The 13,633-nt window shown below is 41.9% G+C and overlaps 1 long non-coding RNA gene across 1 annotated transcript in view; it reads right to left on the minus strand.

The window, feature by feature from the left end:
* Window positions 1-1,849: 1,849 nt before the first annotated feature.
* Window positions 1,850-13,633, minus strand: part of LOC114210875 (uncharacterized) — a 33,951-nt gene continuing 22,167 nt past the window's right edge. Inside the window, exons 3-4 of the long non-coding RNA XR_003609597.2 lie at window positions 12,293-12,649; window positions 1,850-2,132 (exon numbers count right to left, since the gene is read on the minus strand). This is a non-coding gene — a long non-coding RNA (uncharacterized LOC114210875). The remainder of the gene's footprint in view (window positions 2,133-12,292; window positions 12,650-13,633) is intronic.

Genomic DNA, 13,633 nt, shown 5'->3' on the forward strand with positions numbered 1-13,633 from the left:
AGAGACAATTCATGTGTGTGGAACTCAGGCTTTGACACAGTCAGGCACCACCAGCTTCCCCCTCCTGAATGCCAGTTACCCTGCTTCAATTATCAGAATGCCCCCTAGGGGCCAGAACTGGTTTGACTGAAGATGTTTGATTTAAAGGGAGCCAAGAATAAATCACAATTAAATATTTCTCTCGTCAGTGAAAAACCCTACCCCCTATTTTATTGCTTAGCAAGTTTTGTTATTTGCATTTCTAAAATTGGGAGCAAACTATTATTGTGTTCCATACTTGAGCTTAACCGCAAGACTATGTGACTTTACCCAATGGAAATTACCCAAGTCAAAGGGAATCCCAAACAAAAGCTGTTTTGGTTTTAGTCTATTCCAAATTAGCCACACCAGTGATGCTGTCAGTTGGCCTAATAAATAGCTCAAAGTTGACAGCATGCAATAAGGGAGTAGAAGTTTTTCCCCTTGTTACAGTCTTGGAAAAAAAAATTAAATTTGCCATTGAGCAAATTTTCTAAAAATGTTTCAAAGTTTGAATGTTCACTTTGAATTTGAGGTGGTATGTGTACACACAATTTAAAAAGAATAGAGAACATTATAAAGAAAAAGCATTGTTGTTTAACGAGTAGTAATATTGTGCCCCAAATCCCAGGGTCAGGAGGTAGTGAAGCCACATATCCATTGCAGGTCTGTCTGACACCAGAGCCATGTTCTCCACCCCCACCCCATACAACATGGATGGGGTCTTTGGAAGAAGGACAAACACAACACAGCCGCACACTGTGGAATGTGCAGCATTTCTACAACAAAGCAAGAGGGCTTTCCTGTCAGGTAGAGCACGTGGGCTGCTCCCTTAACTCACTTCATGACCCATCACCTTTAGATTCTTATTTATCTTTGGACAAGACCTAAATGTCACTCAGACAATCAATGTCTAAGTCTAGAGGAAAAAAAAAAAAAAAAGACATTCTAAAACATAACATGCTTCAAGTACTTTGGCTGAACCTGAACTTAAAAATGTTTTAATGTTGATGGGGCCCCTGGGTGGCTCAGTTGTTAAGCGTCTGCCTTCGGCTCAAGTCATGATCCCAGGGTCCTGGGATCGAGCCCCAAATCGAGCCCCGCATCGAGCTCCCTGCTTGGCGGGAAGCCTGCTACTCCCCCTGCTTGTGTTCCCTCTCCCGCTGTCTCTCTCTGTCAAATAAATAAATAAAATCTTTAAAAAAAAATGTTTTAATGTTGAAATGCATTATTGCCTTAATGGTTAGATTTTATTTTTTTTAAGATTTTATTTATTTATTTGAGAGAGAGAGTATGAGGGGGGGCAAAGGGGAGGGAGAAGCAGACTCCCTGCTGAGCAGGGAGGCTACGCAGGGATCGATCCCAGGACCCTGGGATCATGATGGCAGATGCTTAACTGACTGAGCCACCCAGGTGCTCCTTTAATGGTTAGGGTTTAAATGGCCTGAAAAATAAAACATTATTATTCCATGTTTGGCTATTCCCTTCCCCAGCACATGTAAGGGTTGCTCTGTTGGGTAGTTTGAGATATGCCAAGGTAATTATACTTTTGCATAGCTGGAGATAAAACTGTCCCACATGACTAGGTAATGTCCATCAAGACTCGGTCTGTCCCTGTTCTCAGCATTCAGGAGTTTCTTCCACAGAGAGAAGAGAGAAGGGAGCCAAAGTCTTAATGTTGTTGTCGCTTTTTAACTGATTTTCCTTTGATTACCGCTATTGATTCTTTTATAGCACAAGAGAAATCATTTGTGTTCATGTCTATATGTTGAAAATAACAGATACCTTCTAAAATATTAGCCAGAATAGTTTTAATAGTTTCCATGACCAATGTGAATCATAGTGCAAGTGATGACAATAATAGTTTGATACATATCTGTGGAATTAACAAATGGATGGTATGATGGTTTAAAGCATGTAAACACACTGGAAAAGTCAAAAACACCTGGAATGGTCAACATGGTGACAGACATGACAAGAGTCCCATCTGAATGTCATCTTCTATGGGATTTTACTTTAGCCAAGGCATTCAAAACCATCTGTTTTGGATAATCTTCTTAGACACGATCATTATTTGTATTTTAAGTCATTGAATGATTCTCAAGGACTTCATTCTGGCAAGAAAGAGACATTGTTCATAATTCATTAGATGCATGTTACAGTATTTTGTATTCTGTAATTTTAGCCTGAAATCCCAAGAGTCCCCACCACAGACTCTTTCCCTGCGGTACTGAGAAGTTCATAACAGTGTAGGATTAAAGAACAGACTCTTCCAATGGCATGTGGCCACTGCTATGGGAGATCCCACACCTTTTCCTTGTGACTTGTACCCATAGGAGCACCATGTACACATGTTACTAGGTATGGGTTATAAATCTAGAGAAGTTCAGAAAAGGTAGTAATCAATTAACATTGGATTTAACTAACCCTTTTTTTTCTTCCACTTTCATCTCCTCTGAACACAATCAAGGATGCCTTCCATGACTGATGAGATCACATGTGCATGGTTGATTCATCTAGGTCAACGTCATGAGAAAAATACCCAAAAGGTATACAATTACAGTCTAATCATTGTAGTCATAATGTAGTCGGACAATTATGCTAATTTGACAACAGTCAAATGGAATTTGAACAGTGCAACTAATCTTCCTTTCAGGTCATTCCTATTATATACCACCCTACTGCCTGTCTGGCAATTGATTTCAGGGAATTATTGAACATCATTTTATAGCACGCCTGGAGACCACCAAGGGAATTTGACAAAAATGGAAATACAATGATTCATTTGTTGGCCTAACATTCATAGATTTCTAAGACTTTTAAAAAATTATTTTTCCTCTCAGCACACATTTACTCAACTGCTATGTTCCCTGCATGGGACAATATATCAGACATCAAAAAATGAATAAGGCACACCCCTCAAGAAACACATCACTGAACCAGAGGAGAGACAGTATACAATGACCTATAACATAACGCTGACTGTTCATTATGGTAGCCCCAGCCAAATGTCGCTGTGAGCACTCGCAACGTACTTAAACTGAGGTGTGCTATAAGTGTTTGATACACACCAGATCTCAAAGAACTTGTTATATCTTCTTTATAAGTTTTGCACTGTTGCATGTTGAAATGATATTTTTAGATATATTATGTTAAGGAAAATATGTTATTAAAATTAACTTTGCATTTTTTCACCTTTTTTAATATGGCTACTGGGAAATTTTAATTATATATCTGGCTCAGGTTATATTTCTATTGGACTGCACTGATATGATGTATGTTCTACCAAAAGAAAATTGTGCACAGAGGAAAAAGCAATAGATTCTGCTGGGCAGAGATTTTGAAATTTAATGTTGGTCTTTAAGGGATTACTTTAAAAGAAGTTTGAGGAGAAAACCAAAATGAAAGAAGTATGGGCAATGTCACAGAGGCCTTGAAATACTTGGCGAGTCTGTGGAATGGCCGGTAGACCAGTGTGGGAGAGAAGAAGGAAAGCCGATAGCAATAGACAAAGTTGGGAATCATATGGAGGCCCACATTGGTGGGGTCTTGTCTGTCCTAACAAAGAGTCCAGCTTGATCCAATGAACTAAGGAGCATCATCAAAGGTCTTTAAGCAGGTGATTGACATGATCAGGTCTTGCTTGTTCTGGGAGCAGAGAAACCAGGAGAAGAGAGACCATTAGAAAATCAGGCCAGGAATAATGAGAGCTTGAATAAGAGCAATGATGGGAAGAGTAGCCATGAATGAGACATGTCAGCTCATTCTCACAGCACCAAATGATATGATGCTTACCTTGAAGTCAGAACGACAGATTTTACCCTCCAAGCTTATGCTTATTTTCTATCTGCTATATGCACTTACTCTCATTGTCAACCAATGAGAGAGGATAAAATTGCTGAGAATCATAGTTTTTTAAAGATTTTATTTATTTATTTATTTGACAGAGAATGGGTGGGGGGAGAGCACAAGCGGGGGTAGGGAGGGCGGGAGAGAGAGAAGCAGACTCCCCGCTGAGCAGGGAGCTCCATGCGGGACTCAATCCCAGGACCCTGGGATCATGACCTGAGCCGAAGGCAGACACCTAACCAACTGAGCCACCCAGGCACCCCTGCTGAGAATCATACTGATTTTCAGACAGATTCTCTTGAATTCATAGCATCTCTAAGTCCCTTAGGGCTTCCTTCTCATTCATCCTGAGTCCACAGAGGATGATAACAGCAACTTCATGTTCAGTCCATTCCACGTGGGGCGCTTCCTCTTGAGACAGGCCCTTCCTTTATCTCATGCGGTGCCATTGTTGCTAAAGACTAGTCCTCGCGGCCAGGCTTGGACTTGACTTGCTCTCCTTCCACTTTCCTTTTGCACAAAGGCCACTGAAATCTGTCCTCTCATTCCTCTCTTGTTTACATAATAGCTACTTCAGTCTTCTGTCATGTTTTCATTTTCCCTTGGGGAGAACAATGCTACTCTCCCCAGGATTCATGAGAAAAAATGAAGAGTATAGTTCAATTAGCACTCGTCAGAGGCAAACATTGGAGTGTTCCAAGTAAGTAGCAAGACATGAAGCTAACAGAAAAGTTAGTGGAGGTTGAGAAGGGGAGATGGAGTGCAACAGCACAGCAACAGTTCAGCTTCGTAAAGAGAGCTTGAAAGAGAAAGTGAAATATTTCATTTTTGGGGGAAAGAAATTAGTAGATGAGAGGAGATTAAAACCCACAAATGCACACGCACACAAACATACATGACAGCCACTGGCTATCGCTGTAAAAGTAAGAATCTTCATTTTTTTAGTCAATATGTGTCTTCAATCTCAAGAGTCTCCTGGATCATTGATATCATTTTCAAATCTTCACAGCAGCTTTCTGAATGGAACCTCGTAGACAGTCATGTGTAACAAAACGTGAAACTGACTCATAAAGTGAAACATTCGATTTCCAGACATTTCAGTGTATGACTCAAATAGCCAGACCACATGATCTGCTAGTAAGAAAGTGTAGGGGATTCCATTCTCTAAAGTAAACACTCAAAAGTATTCTGTACTCAGCTGCCGACCAGCCAGGATATCCTAAAATACTGGTGGGGGCTGGGAAGCTGGAAAATGTCTAAATCAATCAGGGTTTCTTAGTTGCAAGCAACAGAAACTGACTCTGGCTACATTAAGTTACAAAAAGAAAAATATTGAAAATCTATGGAATAATTCACAGAAGTGAAGGAAAAGCAGAGCGATCAAATTTCAGAAATCAGGGAAGCTCTGAAGAACTAGACAGCAGGAACCAAGGGACAATCTGTTTAGGGAGCTAACATCAGGGTTCATCAGGTCACCCTAGAATCCTCTGCATTACTCCATGGGATATCCACATTCTAGGGAGAGAGCTTTTTATCAGTGTAACTTGAATCACCCATTCACTTCTTGTCTAGGGAAGACAAGGTTCCTTGATGGGCAGTCCCTCCAAGCCTGAAAGCAACAGAGAAAGTATAGTTGAGTCCTCTGAAAGTAAGAAGAAGGGGTGCTGCGCAGGCTAAAGTAGCAGGTGTCCTCTACAGGACCCATATGTATGCTATCCACTATTCTCACCCACCCATCCACACAGTCCACCTTCAACCCACTTTCTCCAAGAAGCCTTTTCTGAATTTACAACCCCTATCGACCTCATTCTCTTCTGAACATTTACAATACAACTAGCCATTCACACAGTCATTCATTCAACAAGTATTTTCAAGCCTTCACTATGTGCCACATATTCACTCCATGGCGTACCCATTCTTCTTCTGATGTCCGGCTCCTCTCCATCATGTTTCAGGTATAATTGTTCATATTTGGGGGGCGCCTCGGTGGCTCAGTCATTAAGCGCCTGCCTTAGGCTCAGGTCATGATCCCAGGGTCCAGAGATCGAGTCCCACATCGGGCTCCCTGCTCAGCGGGAAGCCTGCTTCTCCCTCTCCCACTCCCCCTGCTTGTGTTCCCTCTCTCACTGCGTCTCTCTTTGTCAAATAAATAAATAAAATCTTTAAAAAAAATTGTTCATATTTGGGAACTCAGTTAAGATAGTGCAGCATTTATTGGTCATTTATCAATCTTTGTTACTGTAAGTCTCAACCTTGGGCCAAATGCTCCAACCTAGATACAAGCTCTGAAATTGTTTTAATAACCTACACTACTCAACTACTGATAAAACCAAAGAGCTTAGACATACTTGCAGGACAGATCAATTCTAACTCTGATACAAGCAGGGATCCCGAATTTACACTTGATTTGTAGTTATTCATCCAGTCAATAAACAAATACCGTCAAATGTCTTTTTTGTATAGGACACTTTCCTAAGCAGAGCTGACATACAACAACACACACTGGTATTTCTTGTCTCCGTTTTGTTATAATAGTGAAAATTCCCATACTGGCTGGTAAAATAGTCACTGTCCTGAGCCTCCAAGTACCTTATTACCGTGCTAGCCAACCATCCCCTTTGCTATGACCCCTCTTCCTAGACCCCACCTTTCCACAGTCCACTGACCAAGGGTTCATCTTTGGCACAGGACCTTGCTCCAGCCCTCAGGCCACGTCTGCTCTGTTAGGTGCCCGCACCATCCCTGTTGATAAATATTTCTAATATCACCCTGGTTCTAAGTACAATGCTGGGTATAAAGATGGGCAGGCCCTGTCTTTAAAGACCTCGCAGATAGCATACTACTAGCAATAAAAAGGAACAGAGTAGATGAATCTTAAAAACCTTGTGTTGAGCAAAGGGAACCAGACAAAAAAGAATGCATATTGTATGATTCCATTTATACAATGTTCTACGTGAGAAAACAAATGAATTACGACAATATAAATCAGAAGGGTAGTTCCTTGTGGTGAAATGGAGGAGGAGGGTATGTCTAATGGCTTAAAATCCGTTTACTTTGCGGTATGTGAATTATACATCAAAAAGAGCTTAAAGTCCAATGAGGAAGATAACACCTCCAAAAATTAGTTTAACGCCCATTAGAAAGCCAGTCCCACGAGCAGCAGAGCTAGAACCTGCATAGACAAGTGGTCATGACCATTTTCTCTTGGGTTGCGCACAGCTGTCCAGATTTATATCTTGTTTGGTGTGACTACAGGCAAGTTACTTTAATTCTCTCAATTTTCTCATCTGCAAAATGGTCACAACAATAGTAACAATCTAGAGGTTGTTGTGAGAGTCAGATGCATTACCCATTGAAAGCATTTAGGACATTCGGTACATGGGAGGTAAACAATAAATGTTTGCTGTGGATGAGATAATTATTGGACTTCACAGGAGGAGGTTGTGTCCTGCTGGGAGAGTACTGAGAAGTAGCATTTGGGCTGAGATTTGAAGAACTGGTTATAAAATGTGGCCATGGGGAGAAAGGAGGACATTTTATGTGTGTGTGCTCATCTGGCCACTCCAATCCAAGAATCCTCTGCAGTGTCACTTCCCCAAGGGAAGAAGTGATCATCATCCCTTTGGCGACGTTACCACCCTCTCTACACACGCTCTTGTGCAGCACTTACTACAGTTGCATTTATTTTTTTTAATATTTTATATATTTATTTGAGAGAGACAGGAAGCAAGAGAGGGGCAGGGCAGAGGGAGAACAGACTCCCCGCTAAGGAGGGAGCCAGATGCGGAGCTCGATCCCAGGACCCTGGGATCATGACCAAAGCCAAAGGCAGACGCCCAACCGACTGAGCCACCCAGGCACCCCAACACTTGCATTTAATCAAAAAAATTAACCAATTAATATTTAAGTATTTATTTCATATTTATCAGTCTTCTCCAGGAGACTAGAAGCTGCCAGTGGCCAAGATGCTCACTTTTATATCCCCAGGTACTAGCACAGAAACTTGCAGGAATTATTAGTAGTAAATGAATAAATAAATACATCATTTATCTTATATAAATCAAGTAATAATTTTACTCTGTTCAATTCAAAGTATGTTTATGGGAGGATCAGGTGAATCCTGGGCAAGTGAGTGAAGTTCTCTATACGCCAGTCTCCTCACATGTGGACTAGGGTAGTAAGAGTTCATCTATGTCGATTTATTGTTGTTACAAACAAGGGAACGTTTGTAAAGCGTTTTTCACTGTGCCTATCCCATGGTAGATGCTCAAAAAATGGTAGTGTCATTATCATTCCCTTTATCCAACCTGGAGAGCTACGTCACTCCACCCAATATGCTGTTATGCCAAAAACATCAAAATGTATTAAAACACTCCTGACTATATACACATCCTTCTATCCTTCTTCTCAAATTCCTCCCCCAAACCCCAACTGGCAGAATGTGGAATAAGGCTGCTATGCTTTGTCTTCATTGTATGTAGCTGGCCCAAGAACACATTACAAAGGTATTTATCCTAATACCAATCATTTGGCTCCTTTTTCTTCTTCCAACCTCAAGATCATACTTTCTTTTTTTTTTCTTTTAAGATTTATTGTTTTATTTTAGAGAGAGAGAAAGCGTGAGTGGGGGGAAGGGCAGAGGGAGGAAATCTTCACACAGACTTCCCGCTGAGCGCAGAGCCAGACATGGGGCTTGATCTCACGACCCATGAGATCATGACCTGAGCCAAAACCAAGAGTCAGAGGCTTAACCAACTGAGCCACCCAGGGGCCCCAAGATTATATTTTCTAATGCTTTCCAATAGTGAGTTTGTGAGTTTTACTAAAGCATTTAGAATGTATAGAAATCTCACACCTACTGTATCTCATTTTACACTTCCATCAACCTTATTATAACATCTTTCAAAATGAAGTTAGAAAATGAGAAATTGATGAGACAATCTGTCCCTAGCCATACCTTGAACAAGGGTTAGGGCCAGGTTTCCAAATCCAAGTTTTCTGGCTCTGAACCTGACTTTCTTTAGCTTCTGGTCTAGAAGTAAGTTTCTGGAAATTTCTATAGTAGGAGAATAATGACCTTTCTGGGTGTCTTTGGATCTGGGTATGATGAGGCTCGATGCCTGACTTTGTCTAACCCCCAGGTCTAAGCTCTGGGGAAATCAGATTGTACGTGATAAGCACAGCCTGAGGCTTTGAGATTTTAATTAGCCACTGGCCTAGTATGAATTTCCTGGAGTAACAGTTCGGCTGAATAAAGTCCAATCACCAGGCAACAAACATCATTGGAAAAACTTCCACCTTGAATAGGTGGTAAAATAGCCCATCACATTAGTAGAGAAAAATAAAAATCCTAGATGTGACAGCCGCCAGGGTGGACCAGCTCAGATGATCCGACCATCTGCTGGGCTCTGCTTCCATTGTTTGGTTTGGTTTTTGTTTTTGTTTTTTTTTCCTGCATCAAATTATATTCAGCTTCAATGTGGTGATGTCACTTCTTTTTTATCCTTTATTAATTATCTCCTTGGGTCACAAAATATAATCGCATGTTTTACATATACACATATGCAAGTGTAATTGTAAGCAGGTTTTTTTTTAAGATTCTATTTATTAGAGAGAGAGAGCACAAGCAAGGAGTACAGCAGAGGGAGAGGGAGAAGCAGGCTCTCTGCTGAGCAGGGAGCCTAATGCAGGACTCGATCCCAGGACCCTGGGATCATGACCTGAGCCAAAGGCAGATACTTAATGACTGAGCCCCCCACGCACCCCATAAGTGTTCTTTACCTTAATACAGATACTAAATTCTTCAGTGAGGAAATCAATGTGAAAGCTAGTACTTTTCAAGCCATATCTGGGCACCCAATAAATGCTTACTAACCCAGAATCTGCTGAAATTTCTTTCCAGGTGCCTTTCAGGGCTTCATAACATGGCACCAAGGCAAGCTCTCCTCCTAACCCCACCATGGTACTAAATATACCCACAATGCCCAGCTCTTTCGAAGCCCTAGTCCTTTGTCTACCCGATTCTGACGCATCAGAATACCGTTAAGTAGAGTTTCAAAGTCAAAATAATCAGACTACTTTTCACCACCAACCCTGGAGAAATAAAACTGCAAACAACTCATTAGAAAGGTTGAGAAAAAGCCATCTTGAGGGCTGTCCAAAATACTATATCACTATTTAACATTTTCTCTGGGATGCTTTCTCTCTAAATATTGCAGGGAAAAAAACTCCTGGTTCTCTACACATGGATATGCATAGGGCCATAGGCTTGAATTTCACACACGGAAGCACTGACAGGTCCCTCTCTGAAAAGAAGGCCCACCAGGCTGATGCTTCCTCGTTTGCATTTTCTCTCCCCAGCTGCCTGAGTAAATGCCATGATTCTAAAATGAAGTCTGTTTTTTTGCCCAAATCCAAAATGTCTCGATTTGCGCTCTGGAAATGCTGAGTGCAATTGCCTTACAAATCCGGGGGGCTGGGGGGTGGGGGGTGGGTGGGAATCCCAGTTAATTGTAGTTGACAAGACGGTAGCATCTCTAATAATGGTAGGCACAGAGCTTGTCGGCACGGTGTCCGTTGCCATAGTTACTTGTAAGACAACTGCAGCTCCAGAAATTAAAGTGTCACGGAACAGAGAGTGACTGCATACCACTCAGCTAAATGATCCCACATGGCACCTTACCTGATTATTCAAGACGGATGCTCTCTTCCTCCAGGTGAAGCTAATAATCGGGCACAGTGGCCTCTGTGAGACCAGTTTTCTCAGGGCTTTTTCTACTAGATCCCTAAAGACTGGTGAAAAGGATCCCTTGATAATTCTTAAGGGCAATTTTTCAGGCTTTGCTTTTCGAACAGTTTAGAAATGGAAAGTCACAGTAATTGACCACCTGAATCACTTTGGACCGTCTAATACCAGCTGCGACCACCGCCAAAGAGGGAAGAGCCGAGTTCGTAGTGACTCGTCCCGCCTCTCCCATAGCAAGCAACCACATCCATGTTTTCCCTTAAATGACTGGATTCCAAACCAATTGCATGGGGAATCAAAGTGTATATGTTCTTACCTAAGTATGTATTTTACCAGCTTAAACAAATGAGACAAATTGATGAATTTGTTTAAACCATTTATACAGGGGCACCTGGGAGGTTCAGTCAGTTATGCATCTGCCTTCGGCTCAGGTCATGATCCCAGAGTCCTGGGATCGAGTCCCGCATCGGGCTCCCTGCTCAGCAGAGAGGCTGCTTCTCCCCCTCCCTCTGCTGCTCCCCCTGCTTGTGCTCTCTTTTTCTCTCTCTCTGACAAATAAATAAATAAAATATTTAAAAATAAGTTGAACAAGCTGATGGATATGAGCCACCAGTCCAAGAATCTGTTTAAAATTCAGACATTTAATGGTGACAAATAAAAAATCTTATTTGTGATGTTTAAAACAAATAAACAAACAAATAAATACACCATTTATACATGTACATGTGTCCACAATTTAAGGATTCTTGGTAGTGTTTACAGAGCGTCGATGCTCCTTCCATCAGAGGAGAAAATTGAGTCAGAAATAATCCATTTAAGGTTGGCCCAGCTAGTTTCAGATGGCTCACAGAGCTGTTCTCAGCTCCTTGAAGGCTTTTGTAAGGTAAATAGGCATAAGAATCCAATCTCTTTAGAGAAGTAATGTTAACTTTATTATATAGCAAGGAGAGACGGAGTTAACGTCTTAATGATAGAAATAATGCTCTCCCTATGTAAGACTAGACTGTGTTGTGAAAAAGAAACACACACTTTCTGTGGTGGAATATACTAGAAGGCAACGAAATAGACTAGAAAGTTGGAGTACAGTACTCAACCAACATGTGCAGTGCTACCCTAATCCCACTACATTTCCCAAGAGAAAGGGTTAGAGAAAAATGAGAATATGAGAGTATAAAAAAGAATATAAAAAAGAATACTAGATTCCCCACAAAATCCTCCCCCAAAAGGCATGGTGTTTTTGCTTTTTATCCAGTAAAACAAAGTTAATGCAAAGGCACTATTATTCTTTCCTATCTGGTACAAACTTTTGGGGAGAAAAATGCACATCCGCAAGCGTACACACAAATCTACATATGCATGATGTATTCATGAGCATTAGCATATCGCTGCGATTCGGGTCCCAGGATTCAACAAGTCTAATATTTTTGTTTCTGTCAGTATTTCTCAGTCGCCTGGGATAACCTGAAAGTTTCTTGCCTCTTTTCCCTAGTGGTTCCGTGTCAGAGAAGATAAAGGAAAAGGAAATCAAAAGGCCCTAATTGCATCAGCTGACCCTGGAAGGGACAGCAGAGGGATCACAGGCGAAGGCTGCCAACCAGCCCCTTTTCTCACAGAGGAAAATTCCCAGAGCTCGCTGCAGAGTGGACTAAGAGCAGCCAGCACCTGGTGCTCTCCTCTTACCTGAGAGCAGACGAAGCTCTGTAAACAAGACGCCAGAGGGAAGCCCGGGTTCCACCCGCAGGCCGAGCACACCACCTCCGAGCAGGTGGTCCCCCTTGGACAGTGGATGGACAGACAGAGGGCATGAAACATTAATGGGCAAAAGCCCCGCAGGTGCTTCCTAGAACAGCTGTGACACTGGAAGTCAACAGTAAAGCCCTCGTAGCGTGGGTGGGCACCGGCTCGTTCATAATACGGTCGTGGAAATGGAAGCCCCCCGGAAACCCCGTGGCTTCTCCAGGTGCCTGGAAGACTTGAGCCAGGGTAGAGGTGTGGTCATCCCCGCCGCAGCTGCTCAGACCCACAGGACTGCCACAACTGAGGACAGAGGCAAAACAAAAGCCAACTGAGATGTGCTGTAGAGATAATAGAGATTTCAATCTATTTTCCAATAGGACATTCGTTAGGAGCCTCATGAAGGTAAAGACCCTCTGACTTATCTCCTGCTATAATTCCAGGTCCTAGTAGAGGAACTGGCTATTAAAGGTGCTCAAACATTTTATATGAATAAATGAATAAACGAATGAATGAGACATTGCCTACTTTTCCACCATAAAGAAGTTGAATGCGAGGAGCCCCTGGGTGGCTTAGTAGGTGAAGCGTCTGCCTTCCGCTCAGGTTCTGATCTCAAGGTCCTGGGATCGAGTCCCTCAGTCTGCTTCTCCCTCTCCCTCTGCCACTCCCCCTGCTTGTGAGTGCCTTCTCTCTCTCTCTCAAATAAATAAATAAAAATTATAAAAAATTTTTTGAAAAGCTGAATGCACATACATGTGGGATGCATGGGAGAGGGGGAGAGTTACATCCTGGAGGAAAATATGATCTTTGTCTATATGTCACTAGTTAGACCATGAACATAGAATACAGTCTGGTGAAAATGTTCGACTAACAAATTTTTTTAGTCTATGGCCATACTACCCTGAACGCACCCAATCTCGTCTATTAACTAGAAATTTTTGAGTCTGTCAACTCCGTGGATAGACTACACATTTAAATATTTTACTATTTAATTCTTATCTTCCCTTTGTGGGTAGGAACCTGAGCCGCCCCTAGGAAAAGGCAAATAGGGACAAATGGCACCAAGATTAACACTCTAGGGGATGGAGTCTTAAGGCACAGTGAAATGAGGGAAGCAGGCAACAACCAGTTTGCCTATATTCCAATTTCAGGAATTTCAGTCTCTTTGGATCTATGGCCCTAAAAGGAGAGAAATTTGTGTGGTTATTCTGGAACAGAGGAGAGGAAACACTGTACACCTTTACCCCTTCCCAAGCAGAAGCTACCGTGAGTGAGGTAGCTTCTACT

The sequence above is a fragment of the Eumetopias jubatus genome, unplaced genomic scaffold (assembly GCF_037043125.1).
Source record: "Eumetopias jubatus isolate StellerSeaLion01/CBP00866 unplaced genomic scaffold, mEumJub1_p1.0 scaffold_3, whole genome shotgun sequence".
NCBI classification, from domain to species: Eukaryota; Metazoa; Chordata; class Mammalia; order Carnivora; family Otariidae; genus Eumetopias; species Eumetopias jubatus.